The following is a 14902-nucleotide window of genomic DNA, read 5'->3' on the forward strand; positions in this document are numbered from 1 at the left end:
GTTATTTTCATTTAAAAAAGTAATATGTGTTAACAGCATATAAATAAGAAAACAGATATAAGCAGAAACCCAAATAAATATATGAAAGGAAGCTCAGTATGAGGAAAATACAAAACTGAACCTCAGTGAGACACCATTTCACACCCATCACATCGGCAAACAATCTGACAAGAAGAAGAACAGGAACTCTTCTATGCTGTAAGAATGTAAATAGGTATAAACACTCTGGAGAGATATTTGACAAGATGGGGAGAGTTGAAGGTACATACACCCCACAACCCAGAAATTCCATTCTTTGGGATGTACTCTAGAGAAACTCTTACAAGTGAATACAAGGAGATAGCTACAAGAATGTTTCCTGTGCTATTATTTATAAAAGTAAAAAATTAGAAGCAACCTAAAAGCCTATCAAGGGGAGAACAGGTGAACCAAATGCAGTATGTTTAAATATTATGCAAAAGTGAGTAATATTTCTATAGTCTAATCACATTATTACACTATGAGTATCAGCTGGAATTAATCTAACAAGAAAAATGTTGAGGAAGAAAAGCAAGTTGCAGAAAATTAGATAACTGCTACCAGTTATCAATGAAGCTAAATAATACCATCTTTTCATCTGGGGGCACATACAATCTAGCTATGACATAAAGAACAGTGCATAAATAAACATCGCATTCGGTGTGTTGGTAACAAGGAGATCTAGGAGAATGGAGGCACAGTGAGTGGGGGGATGGGCTCAGAGAATACACACAACTTAAAACTGTATTTGCAATGTTTTATTTTTTAGCTTAATGGAAGGTACACTTGCAATTTCACGTTACATATTTCATCATTCTGTATATATGAACTCTTGAATACTTCATTTATTTTTGAATGCAGAAAGGGAGTTGGTTAAGTGGAATATAGTACATAAAAGAGATCCAGTGATTACTGTGTGAGGTTTAAGCAGTTGAGGACAGAACCAAGAAGAAGCAGTCAGCAATGCTAATGCCATAGAGTGACACTCAACAGTGACAGAAGAGCAGAAGAGAATTAGGACAGAATCAGGATGAAACATTGTCTTGACTGAAGGCTTTGATCTTTCTTAGTGAAGAGGAAGAACAAATAAAATGAAGACCATACTGTATTATTACATTTAATTTATACATATGGTATATATGTGTGTGGTGTTTAAACCAGTAGTGTGTTCTTACAAAAGTATACAGACAAATAATTTTCAAACAAACATCCTGAATCCATACCCAATAATCATTATTCTTCACATTTCTGATTTTGTGTTCCTCATTCTAGACTTTTTCTTCCATAAATGCATATTAAAATATACAATTTGCCCAAAGAGGGATTATTGTGTCCATAGCCTTTTGTAGCATCATTTTTAACTTAAAGTATCACACATTCTCCTGTGCCTATAAATATAACAGATTTAAATCTTATAAATATGTCATGAAGGCAGTAGAAAGGATGGATTTAAGGAATTAAAATATGAAACTCTTTGGGAGGCTATTAAAATAGGATGAACACCCAGTGATCATCCCAACAGGTGCCCTCCTCAATGCCCATCACCCACTTTCGCCTCTCCCCCATCCTCCATCTTAACTAAAGGACTTCAGTGTAGGCCTCATCTTGTCCTTATGAAAAATTCTTAAATTCACGTAGCAGAGCCACTTGTTTTCAAAGTACCTTAAAGTTCTGCAGGGAAGCAGAAGATTATTTAGAGGATTTCAATTCAGTCTTGAGCAGGCATATATTCAGTCCTTTTTGTGCTCAGCACACTCTACTACCTCATACTGTATTCACCTTGACTTCAGTTGTTTAGAATGTCTAACTCCTACTCCAGGGATCTCCTTTGCAAAAGTGACCAATTTGCCACATTAATCCAGGGAGTGATTTGATGTACATCGGTTTTTCCTCCCTCGAGTTCACCACTTGGGCTTCTGGCTTCAATTCTATGGCATCACCTATTCTTGGATAGACTCTTCCACCTTTTTTCTTCTTCTTCCCGTAGCCCATCAGACCCACTATGTGGGAGAAGAGAGCAATGAGCCCCAACCTTTTTTTTTTAAAGTTTACTTACTTATTTTGAGAGGGAGGAAGGGGCAGAGAGAGAGGGCAAGAGAGAATCTCAAGTAGACTCCATGCTGTCAGCACAGAGCCTGACATGGGGCTCGAACTCATGAACTGTGAGATCATGACCTGAGCCAAAATCAAGAGTTGGACGCTTAACCGAATGAGTCACCCAGGTGCTCTGGCCCCAACACTTTAAAATTAAAAAAAAAATGTTTTTGACTGTTTAGCCAGCAATTTATCCAGGCAATTTCAAAATGACACATGAAATCTATAGGAAAGAGAAAATCTTTCTGAAAAGGTTCAGATTCTAAAGGGCTAGGCAGAAGACAAGTCCCATGCGTGGCAATTTTGGAGCCACAAAATTAGTATTTAGAGTGGGGAAGAAGGATTTGAAGAGAAGGCAGCATGCAGAAAGATGGCACGAGAAACATCAAAGGTAAATCTTGTTTAATTTACAATGCCCAGTCCCATCTTACATTGCAAATAACATACCTATCATTAATTATAAAGTCTGATGTATATTACTTAAATCTCTTGGGCCAAAAGCTTAATTACCATATTTCTAGGTGTATTTTAAACTGAATTCCTTGAAGATAGAAAAAAATAGTCTTATGTAACATTATATCCCTGACCTTTAGTATAATTTCTGGCACATAAGAAACACAGAATGAATAAATAAATATGAGAATATAAAAATAAGAGCAAACACTTGTATGTTGCTTATCATGTGCAGGACATTATTTTAAATGCTTAAATTATATTAATTTATGTTAATTATTTACTTTCAAATCAAGAAGTGAATTGCTTTTATACAAATTAATGAAAATCAGGGTTGATTTTATTTTTGACTTATCACCATAACCTAAATATTTTCTGGAGACTTGAAGAAATAATGGTGAAATTTTGGATATGATAGAAAATATTTAAATCAAGGATTCATAAATTGCTATATTGCTGTGTATTACTATAACCCTTTGGGTTTTCAATCTATAATGCCCCATTCTTTTTCTTGGAATTTTCCAAGGCTGAGTGCTTAACAGCCATATTTGTACATTGACCCCGCCCTCCTGGCTATGATCCAAGTTGACAAGTCAGGTACTTCTGGTAATTTGGAGCAGGAATTGAGAACCAGGGAGCAGTCCTGCATGTGATTGGAATTGGAACACACACACTCAGGAGATGTGGCTTGGCAATACTCTGCCCTGTGAATAAAGAAATAGAAGAAGCCAACAGAGAGAGAAAGATGAGAGGAGAGAGGGGAGGAAGGGCAGAGTGTAGAAGGAGAAGAAAAGAAGAAGGAATGATCACAAAAGGGGAAAAGTGAAGCCAAGAGATCTGAGTTCTTAACAACATTTCAGTTTCTAGTTATAGTCCCTTCCTACCCTTGAGGTCTGGGAGACAATCCTATCTCCATTTAATAAATTGCTTTGTTTTGCTCAAACTGAATTAAGTTGTTTTCCGTTACTTTCAACCATAGAGTCCTAACCAATATAGTATGGTACTAAAATGTAACAGTATTTCCCAAATATAATCAACGAGAAAACATTCTCAAAATTATAAAGTGTTAATGAAACCAACTGGAGAACATGAAAATTCAGGTACCAAACAGAATTTTAAAAGTCACCATCAGGGATGCCTGGGTGGCTCAGTTAAGAGTCTGACCTCAGCTCAGGTCATGATCTCATGGTTTGTGATTTCCAGGCCCATGGGGGCTCTGCACTAACAGTGTGGAGGCTGCTTCAGATCCTTTATCTCCCTCTCTCTCTCTGACCCTCCCCTACATGTTCTGTCTCTCTATCTCTCAAAAATGAATGAACGTCAAAAAAATAAAAATAAAAATCACCATCAGTCTGAGGAAACCATTTGAGAAAAGTTGATAAAGGCATAAAACGATCAGTAGAATATGATTATTTTAAGTATCACCAAACCATTGAAGGTTTGGGGTATTGGAAATGCATGTAAAAACAGGTAAAACAATTGAAAGTGGTAGTTTAATCACATAGAAAAGAAGGTGGTAATGAAATAGATCTATATAACAAGTCATGATCATGGAGTGGTTTCATGGATTACAGAAAATATGGAAAACAATATTATTGGCTCAAAATAATATTGGGCACATTTAAGACCATGTTTGTCAATGGTTACTAAAGTCACATTTGTTATTGATCATAGCAAAGAAGGAAGTGTGAAATAATAATTGGGTCTGTGAAACAAAATCGTGAATATACATTTAGGTCTCATTCGTTGGAGAACATTTTCTTCTTTAAAATGACTGGAGTGAATGAGTAAATAGTAAATGCAACAAAGAAGCAGTAATTAAGTATCTAGGAATTTCTCAGCAAAGTGAAAATGGATTAATTGTGGGGAGAATGTATTGAGCTACAAAGAAGGACTATAACAGACGTTACTGTTTAAAAATAGATTCCAAATGTAGTCATAAGACCATGTTCAGTTGCAATGATAACATTGATGTTTGAGAATCTCTGGGCAAACACTACTGCCTAAAGCAGTGGATAAGATTAACTGGCTGAAGTTGTAGGGAATGCAAAAACAAAATAAAAGTAATTTCTCTATGTTTGCAGTCTTCAAAGGGTGTTTTATCATGACATATATGCTAACATTTTAGATGTTTAACACTTTATGGCATATAGAATCATTACTATCATATTGTATAATTAGGTACTTTAAAAAGATTAAGTAAAAATAAGCAGTCGTATTTAAATTTGTAAAGAATTTTTATTGAAATTGTCTCAACTCTCCTAATTCTATTTCACATTATATAAAATTCTTTAACTGGTATATAAAGTCCATTTTTAAAAACATGTCTTAAACTAAATTCAAGATTGAAAAAAGCATCTCCTTGTTTACAAACTTACAAACTCTATGGAGTTTGTGACTTGAACTCATCCTGAGATAAAGTCTCACATTGGGTGTAGATTTTTTTTTTTTTAAAGTTCCCATAAGTGATCCCCAGTCCTGTCAAGAAAGACACACTACAGGGCACTGGGTGGCTCAGATGGTTGAGCGTCTCCTCTGGCTCTTTAGTTCAAGCCCCACATTGGGCTTTGTGCTGTCAGTGCGAAGCCTACTTTGGCTCCTCTGCCCCCTCTCCTGTCCCTCCCCCTGCTTACACAGGTGTGGTCTTTCAAAAATAAAAAAAAATGACACACACACACACACACACACACAAATCTCTGTGGAGATTTTACTAGCAAAAGTTGGCAATGGCTTGGGACACCTGGGTAGCTCAGCTGGTTAAGTATCTGACTCTTGATTCTGGCTCAGGTTAAGATCTCCTGGTTTGTGAGTTTGAGCCCCATGCCAGGCTCTGTGCTGGCAGCGTGGAGCCTGCTTGGAATTCTCTCTCTCCCTTTCTCTCTCTCTCTCTCTCTCTCTCTCTCTCCCCTGCTTGTACTCTCTCTCTCTCTCTCTCTCTCTCTCTCTCTATCTCTATCTCTCAGAAAAGAAAAGAAAAGAAAAGGATTTAAAAAAAGTTGGCACTGGTTTAATATGCAAAGTATGTATCTGCACTCACAACTGTGAACTGGAATTTACTTGTGTTCTCTTTGGCATTTTTGTTATTTTTTGATGAACCCATCGTAGACCCATGATGAAAGAAGGGATTTTTGAAGTTGAAAATAGTTGAAAATATGAGTGTTGATGCTAAATATGATTTAATCAATTATGTAATTCATTTACATAAGAGGGTGAAATTAAAACTTTTCTGAACTGTTAACCCTATAAAAAATAAACACTCTACAAGAAACAAAAATGTTGGCAGATATAAATAAATTATTTTAAATGTGTATTGTATGAACTGTGATGAGAATGAATATATTCTGTCTCAAATCTTTGGTTTGGAGATGATCACAAATTGTGGTATGAGATCATCCTAACTCAGATGGCCTTTGAAACACATATGCAAAAGAATTCTCTGAGAAAACATTCTAAATTTTGGTAGGCAAGAAGAATTCAAGAATCCCCAAAACTTCTATGCATGTAAGAAAGAATGAAAATGCAAGAATCAGAGAAATTTTTGTAGTGCTGTTTTCATTGCAAAGGTCAGAGCTGGTAAAGTAATTGACAAACATGTTTCAATTCTACGGCCAAAAACTGGAGAGAGTGATTGAAAGAGAAAAATGGAATGTCATTGATTAATGATATTGACAATGACTTTTGCCCTGGGACACTTCCCATGGTCATGGTTGAACCTGACCTGTGTTATCTCAAGGGAGAATAGAGAGCTAAGTTATCAAATGTCTGCCTTCTTAAGTTGCCTCAGCACTAAGGAGATTTTTATGTTTATGGTGGCATCCATCCTTCTTCCCACCTTCTGAGCACCACTAACACACTCCATATGCACCTGGTCAGGGAAGGATGAGGAATAAAGGACCCCCTCAGGTGGAATCCTGGGATCAGAGAGGGCTGAGTTAATAAAATCCCATCAAAGATTATGAATCTAAGAGAAGAAGAGATTTGCTCTTTGCTCACTTTCAGCGGCCCTGGAGGAAAGGAAATCTCTTGCAGAGTTCTCTCAGCCTCTGACACACAGGAGAGGCAAACACAGAGAACCAAAGAGCAATATATAGGCAGAGATTTCATCCTCGCTCCCCTGTGTATCCCCAATCCCAAGCACTGAATGTGCACAGTGTGCTACCGATAAATGTTAAATCAGGTTATGGAAAAAAGTAAGATGTACCAAGTGGTTGGAGTAAAGTTAAAACTAATATCAAAACGTAGGCATATATTAGGATGCAATAGTTGAGTAATAGCACAGAAAAACATAATCAGAATGCTAATAAAAGAAGCAGAGCCTGGGTGGCTCAGTCATTGAAGTGTCCATCTCTTGATTTTGACTCAGGTCATGATTTTATGGATCATGAGATCGAGACCCACCTCGGGGCTCAGCACAGAGCCTGTTTGGGATTCTCTCTCTCCCTCTCTCTCTGCCCCTTCCTCTCCCCTTTCTCTCAAATAAATAAACATTTTTTTAAAGGTAAAAGGAACCAGACTGACTATAAACTCCTCAAGTGTAGAAAACATGTGTCTCTGTATCTGCATTGCCAGGTTCCGCTTGCCACATTGCCAATACTTATGTGTTTGTTGAACACAAAAATGAATGACTGAACAAATAAGTGAAAGAATCAACAAACAAATGAATAAAATTCAGAAGAAATCAGCATCCCCCCCCCCCACCTGCCCCCACAACCACCACCAACAAGTGGTCCTTGGGGAGATGACTGGTCCTTCCCACCTGGAAGAACATAGGACATTTACTTTCTGGAGTTGTTAAAGACACAGAATTCCAGGAACCACTGAAGGAGTGGCTGATTTACCATACCAAAAATAAAGGATGAAATATCAGAACACTGGGAGTAAAGTATAGATTTTAGAACTTACCTGCAGAGGAAAAATACAGGTCGAATATAAAAAATAGGAATAGAAACATGACAGACTTCTCAGTAGCAATCCTGGATCACAATGGGGACTTTTTTTTTTTTTTTTTTCAACTCTGAGGGTATATTATTTCCAATAGAGCGTTATATTAAAAAAACAAACGGGGCTCCTGGGTGGCTCAGTTGGTTGGGCTGCCGACTTCGGCTCAAGTCATGATCTCACGGTCTGTGGGTTTGAGCCCTGCGTCAGGCTCTGTGCAGGCAGCTCAGAGCCTGGAGCCTGTTTCTGATTCCGTGTCTCCCTCTCTCTCTGCCCCTTCCCTGCTTGCTCTCTGTCTCTCTCTCTCAAATAATAAACATTAAAAAAATTAAAGAAAAAGAACAACAAACAATTCTTGGGGCACCTGGATGTCTCAGTCAGTTAAGCAACAGACTTCATCTCAGGCAATGACCTTACGGTTTGTGAGTTCAAGCCCCGCATAGGGCTCTGTGCCTGGAGCCTGCTTCATATTCCGTATCTCTCTCTCTCTGCCCCTCCCCTGCTCATACTTTGTCTCTCTGTCTCTCTCTTTTTCTTTCTCTCTCTTTCAGAAATAAATAAACTTTAAAAAAACAATTCTCAAATATAAGAGTGAATTCAACAGTATAGATGATCACAAAAAATTCATATCCTATACACTGGCCTCTTGGAAACTGCTGAAGGAGGTAAATCAAGAAAGAAAGATGGAATTCCAGGCAAGAGAGGGACAAAAGGACCTCTGGGTGACAGACATGTAGCAGGACCAGAGAATGAATACTTCTGATTGGAGCATGAGACCAGGAGGTCCCTCAAAGGACGCCACCAAGAGAACGGAGATAAACAATTATCGGGTGTGTTTGATCATATAGACAAGAGTTTGGTAGCTCCAGATGATTTGAGAACAAGTTAGTGATGAACAACGTGAACCTAAACAAAAAACAAACAAACAGGAAAATGTAAGTTGTGCAAGAACATAATCAACTATGAGCAATATGTATATAGACATACTAGTGAAAACATGTACTGATTCTAGCCCAAACCGTGTTATAACTATATTTGAGAGGTGGGATGGAGAACAAATATGCATTGGTGGGGAGTGTAGAAGATAGCTCACCTCATAATGGCAAGTCAATAATGTCTGAATTTTAAATATTTTAAATAGCTGTCTTAGCAAATTATTCAGAAAAATGGAAGAAAATAGATGACAGAGCTATGAGATGTGAACATGGATGCCTCTGATAAAGGGGAATTGACTATGGGTGTGAGTGAGCTGAGGACTGCTGCTTTTGGCGATCAACCTTATAATACAATTGGACTTTTTACACCAGGCATGAATTAATGGGATAAGATAAAAATCAACTTAAAAACTATCAATTTATTCAAAAAAGCTATAAATAACGGAAGGATATAGCAAGTTCCTACATGGGGAGAACAAGCACAGTAAAGATAATGAATCTCAAGTTAAGAAAGAAGAAAAATGGGCCAAAAGATGAGAGAATTCATCCTCACAAATCGTGTAGTGAGTATTAAAACGGTACGCCTTCGATCTCACCTATAAAATGAGCAAAGATTACAAAAGCTGAGTGTTGGCAAAGGGGTAGGAACACAGGATCCACTGAACACAGCCTGAAGCGATCATGGCACATTCTCCAGGCAAACCCACATGGAGGAATCTATCTGGGGGAAGTCACCACAAGTGTATATGTGTATATTTATTTACTAGGATGCTCGTGGAGGTGTTATCTTTATCAGAGACAAATGGAAACATGAAAAATACAGGAACATGATTAAATTAGCTATAGCCTGCTTCCAAGATAACACTTACATAATCATTAAACTAACTTTTTTTTTAAGTTTTTAAAGCCAAAAGAAAATGCTGGGGTGTGTGGGTGGCTTGGTTAGTTAAGCATCTGACCCTTGATTTTGGCTCAGGTCATGATCTCACAGTGAATTCTAGCCCAGAGTTGGGCTCTGCACTGTCAGTGCAGAGCCTGCTTGGGATTCTCTCTCTCTCCCCCTCTCTCTGCCCTCTACTCTGCTCCCACTCTCTGTCTCAAAAAAAAAAAAAAAATAAGTAAACTTTAAAAAAAAAAGAAAAAAGAAAATGCTTATAATATGTTAAATATAATCTCAGGATAAGAGTTAAATTTATAGTCCTCTTCCAGTTACATCTAACACACACGTACTCATACCCAGAAGAAAATCTAGAAGAAATATGGCAAAATATTAACAAGTACTATCCTATAAAATTGCAGGATTATGGGTTTTTTCGCACTTTCTTCTTTATACTTTGTATCATTTTCTAGGCTTTCTACAGTTGATGTGCACAACCTGTAAAATTAGGCCTAAACAGGCATTATGTCCTTGTTTTTATGGAAAATGTTTATGTTTGTTTGTGTGTTTGTTTTTAACAAGATAGCTTCTAATGGATATCTATGGGCAGGGAAAGATGAAACCATCTGAAAACAGAGAAAATTAAGACTGCCCAGTCTGATAAAAGATATGGACATCACTTTTCCTAACACAGATTAAACATCTGTCACAGAGAAAAGATATAACAGTAACGGGGGCACTTCCACTATAAAGACATCTGCTAGAAATCTCATTACACTAAAAATCTGAGCATCAGACAGAGTCTTGACTTGTCTTGCTGACAATTTCATCTCTCAGAAGGTGGAGGCAACAAGTGTGCCCACCACTCAACTGACCAGGAAGAAATAAGTGGTTGGCACCGGGCAGTGCGAAGAAAGGTAGCCATGGACTTTGCAGTCACGTGGATTCATACCTGCCTGAAAACACACCTAAGATGCATGAATTGGTGTCTATGGAGATTTTGAAGTGAAAAAAAATTGTAAGTTCAATGACAGTGGTTGACCACACATTCAACATGTACTCAAATTCTAAATAACAGAGAGAGGAGGGGAGAAGAGTGTTTATTTTGAACCCTTCACATCTTCGAATCAAGAATTTCACTTTGGAAAGGCCTACGCAAGATATTTCTCAAAAATTACAAAAACACGTACAAAGAGATGTTTGCAACAGCATTACTGGTCATTGCAACAAAACCTGAAAAGCACCTAAGTGGCCTCTCAAAAGTCAGCATATACACTCCACAGAGCATTATTCAATCATGATGGTAGTTAGGAAGAATTTATTATAACATAGAAATGCGGGGCACATGGCCGGCCCGGTCAGTTAAGCATCGGACTCTTGCTTTCAGCTCAGGTCATGATTTCACAGTTCATGAGACGGAGCCCTGCCTCGGGCTCTGAATCTGACTCTGCGATGGGCTCTGCACTGACAGAGAGGAGCCTGCTTGGGGTTCTCTCTCCCTCTCTCTCTGCCCCTCCCCTGCTTGTTGTCTCTCTCTCTCTCAAAATAAATAAATAAACATTTTCAAAAAATTCATATGCTTTCAACAACTTAATATGAACTAAAAAATGAAGATACAAACTTTTACTGATTCTATTCTGTACTCAAAAATATAAATGTATATACATAAATATTTTATTCCCTGCTTCAACAAAGTTTGAATAAATGCCCATTAATATAGTCCAGGTACTAATCTAGGCACAAAATGAGTGCTGAACACAAGAAATAAAAATCCTGCCCCCAAAGAGTTTTCTTTCTGGTAGGACAAGACATAAAATATTTAGAGAACTTATTTTTGCTTAGAGAAACTATGGGTGTTATAGGAGTGACTTTTTAAAATTCTTTCTCTCTACTTATGAAATGTCCTATAGTGAACATATATTACAATGGAAATATAAAATATTATTTTAAAATTAGCTGAAATGCATACATATTTAATAAAAGTGTTATATCTTGGTTTAATAATGTCCTAATCAAGGAAGGTAATACATTCCTTTATGTGTTTTTCAGATTACACCTGAATATTACACACACTCCTATACACCTCATTTTAATTCGGATATTAACAGTCAAGAATGCATTCAGAAAAGAATGACTTGAATGATAGGAAGTCTGAGGTTTATGTCAAAAGTGACAGAGCTGAGGTAAGTGGAACATTTAGACTAAAAAGAGACAAAAACAAACATAAAAGGTGCAGTGGGAAGAAAAAGGGAAAATCTGAGGTTAATTCTTATTCCACCATTCCCAATAAACCTCAGAAAATCACTCCCAGAAAATCATTCCATCCCTCTGATTCCAGGAGTGTGTGTGTGTGTGTGTGTGTGTGCGCATGTGTGGATGTGTATATGTGCACACACTCACATGCTGGTGAAGAATGGAGATAGCATCTCCTCTATCTGTCCTTAAGCATAGTTAAGAGGCTCAAGACCAGAGGAAAAAAAAAAGGTAAAAAAATCATATCTTTGAAAGCACATGCTAATTAAGAGGGGGGAAAAGCATTTAATACAGATTTTTAAAAATTATTTTTTAATGTTTATTTCTTTTTGAGAGAGAGACAGAATGGGAGCAGGGGGGGAGCAGAGAAAAGGGGAGACACAGAATCCGAAGCAGGCTCCAGGCTCTGAGCTGTCAGTAGAGAGCCCAACACAGAGCTCAAACTCATAGACTATGAGATCATGACCTAAGCCACAGTCAGACGCTTAACTGACTGAGCCACCCAGGCGCACCTAATATAGAATTTCTTATCAAGAAAAACTGTTTCTGTAATACAATATACAGCCACTATTAAATTTTTATATAAATCCTACAGATGGTCTGTAAACATATTCATACATATGTGAGTATGTTTATATAACTTTTAACCAAAACAGGATCACAACTTATACAATGTTTGATAATCTGGCTTTAAAACTTGAATGACTGCGTGTATTGTTCTGAAAAATAAAATTTAGAATAATGGGTCAAATATTGGACTCAGTCTGAGGCGTACAGCAGTAAAACAGAATCTATCGCACGTACGCACAAATCTCCCACTATCTGTGCAATTTCCAGGCAGTTACTAAGGGACCATCTGATGTGGACATTTTGGCAGGAGCTCCCTGGGGAGGTTGGACTAGAAGACTCTCAACCCTTTTCCATTCTAAGACTCAATGATTTTATTTTGATTCCATAAATTGTCCACTGGGGCCTAGACATGGTGCAAGGAAGAAAAGTAACATTTATTGAGACTACTTTGACCTTTGAGCTTTGCATTGACACATTATCTCATCTGATGCTAACAAGCCCACGAAGTAATTATATTTTATACCTGAGGAATATAAGAATCACAAAAACTGAACAATCAGTCCAAAGACAAATAACCTTTGAGCCACAGAATCGGGGTTTAAACCCTTGTTTCCAGAAAGGGCTTGCTGTTTACAACAGTTCTGAGGAGATGCCTAAGGGGCTGCTTCAGGGACCAGAGGGCAGATCTGAGAAAGCATTGTTCTGGGACAAACACTTGGCTTTAATTACAACAGCCCTGGGGTATCTCTCATCTATCAGAGTTCATTTGAATCAGTGATCCCACTGATTAAAAAGAAAAAGTTTACAAAACACTGTATTTCACCATGTGTCTTTCCCTGTATTTGTCAGGGAAGCCTGGGCTCCTGCAATTCTGCCCACTCTAGGAAGTCAAGAGACTGAAGCCAGAGGTCGCACAAATAAAGCTGAGACTCAGCCTAGGTGGTCCAGACCACGTCCTGGCAGCTCAAGGGTGCCTGGGGCGCCAGTGAGTTCAAGAGAAGCAGGCAGACAGTGACCAAGTACAGACCAAAACCACCTCCAACACTGACCAAGAGAATCTCATTACCCTTGCAGACAGGTACGTGACCTCTCACCCTATAGCTACTTTCCTGAAAACTGAGATGTTGCCCCTTTGCCCACTGCTCTTCTCATTCTAAATTTCTTTGAATGAACTCCTCCTCTCTCATGATTTTTTTTTTTTTTTTGCTTAAAATCTCCAAATGTGTACCTGAAGCCCTGACATCTATTTGGAACTTTAGACCTCTGTATCCAGTTCCTTGCTTTTGTAGCCCTTAGGCACCTTGCATGCGGTTCATCTAATATGCCTTCTTGTCTGGGCCTTAAATCTCTCTCTTGTCCTCAAGTATTTCCCATCTCTGTAAGGCAGAATCACAAGACATCCTGAGATATCCCCACTCTCCTCCCAATATCCAGCCAACTACTAAGGTCTACCAGTTTTGCCTTCTAAATTTTTCTGAGATCCACCTTCCCATTTTTATTACTGGTGACTTGAGCCCTCATCATTTGAAACCTGCACTAGCTTGAGTGTTCCTCACCTAGATTGCACAGGGTCAGATTTCCACCCTGTGCCCTGCATAGACCTATGTCCTAGAGATGCCTTACATGGGTCCAGCTCCTATCTTTTCCAGATCAATTCCATAACTCACTTCTCTTTGCCATCATTTCCAAATAATTTCCCAAAAATCTCAAGTTGGCTTAGTGGCCCTTCTGTACGCATCCAAAGTACTTTGTGTATCACTGCAGCATGGTATGCATAAAGTTATATTGGAGACTTTTGGTGATGTTTGTTTTGGGGACAGAAACTGGATTTTTCATCTTTGTATCTCAAGTGCCTAGATAATGACTAGATTCTCAATAAAATGATGTGAACATGAACCAAACTGACACATAAAAGAAAGCAAAAGTTGTTGGATGAATATTGGAAGCAGGAGCAGAGTCCCAGAACTACTGATACTTTCTTCTCACCTCAGGCACAGGAAGGTGAGCTCTCCTGGGAGCTCCCATATTCAACTTCATTCAGTAGACTTTTATTGGGTACCTTACAGATGTTACAAATACAGCATGAGAAGACCCAGTCCCTGTGGTTAGGAGCAAAACTTTGAAAGGCTGCTTTCTGTCCCCATTTGTTATCCATGTTCTGTATTAAGTCAGCTTTGCATTGTGCCTGGGCTGTGAGCAGTCTACTCTGAGATCATTGCCAGCAGTAACCACCCACCCTGCCAATGACTCATATCAGGACCCATCCACTCCTGTACGTTGATCCTAAAATGTTCTTATGCTGTACTTTTAGTTTATATTCCATGAGCCAATAATGGGGGGGGGGGTGGTAACTAACTTATTTTCTTTCTCCTTCTTTTCCTAACTTGTGCTCTCCTGGGGTAAAAATTTATCTTTCTCCTTCTTTTCCTAACTTGTGTTCTCCGGGGGTAAAAATTTATCTTAATTTAGTAATTTATGTTAAAAAAATTAAGGTATATATTTTGATATTCTGGTGCCAAAGATATGCTTGAGCCAGTAGTACCCCTCAAATCATTTGTGTAGTCTTATTCTTACCCACAATACTGAAAGGTAAGTGGTAGAAAGTGCTAGAACCATGAATAACTAACACCCCATCTTTCCTGCCATTCAAATCTCAAGGTTGGGACAAGGTTAATGATAGGTTGCAAGGGAAAGCTCACAACTAAGGAGAAATCTACACCTGCTCTGCTTAAGTGTTTCAAATAGTTTTTCTCTAGTTCAGAAA

The 14902-nt window shown here is 38.2% G+C and overlaps 1 long non-coding RNA gene across 2 annotated transcripts in view; it reads left to right on the forward strand.

Annotated features, from left to right (window-relative positions):
• Window positions 1-14902, forward strand: part of LOC132679410 (uncharacterized) — a 28786-nt gene that overhangs the window by 1704 nt on the left and 12180 nt on the right. For both annotated transcript variants that reach the window (XR_009610146.3, XR_009610143.2), the window contains exons 2-3: window positions 11365-11498; window positions 12988-13216. This is a non-coding gene — a long non-coding RNA (uncharacterized LOC132679410). The remainder of the gene's footprint in view (window positions 1-11364; window positions 11499-12987; window positions 13217-14902) is intronic.

Source organism: Panthera onca, chromosome A2, assembly GCF_046562875.1.
Source record: "Panthera onca isolate mPanOnc1 chromosome A2, mPanOnc1 haplotype 2, whole genome shotgun sequence".
In the NCBI taxonomy this organism is placed as follows: domain Eukaryota; kingdom Metazoa; phylum Chordata; class Mammalia; order Carnivora; family Felidae; genus Panthera; species Panthera onca.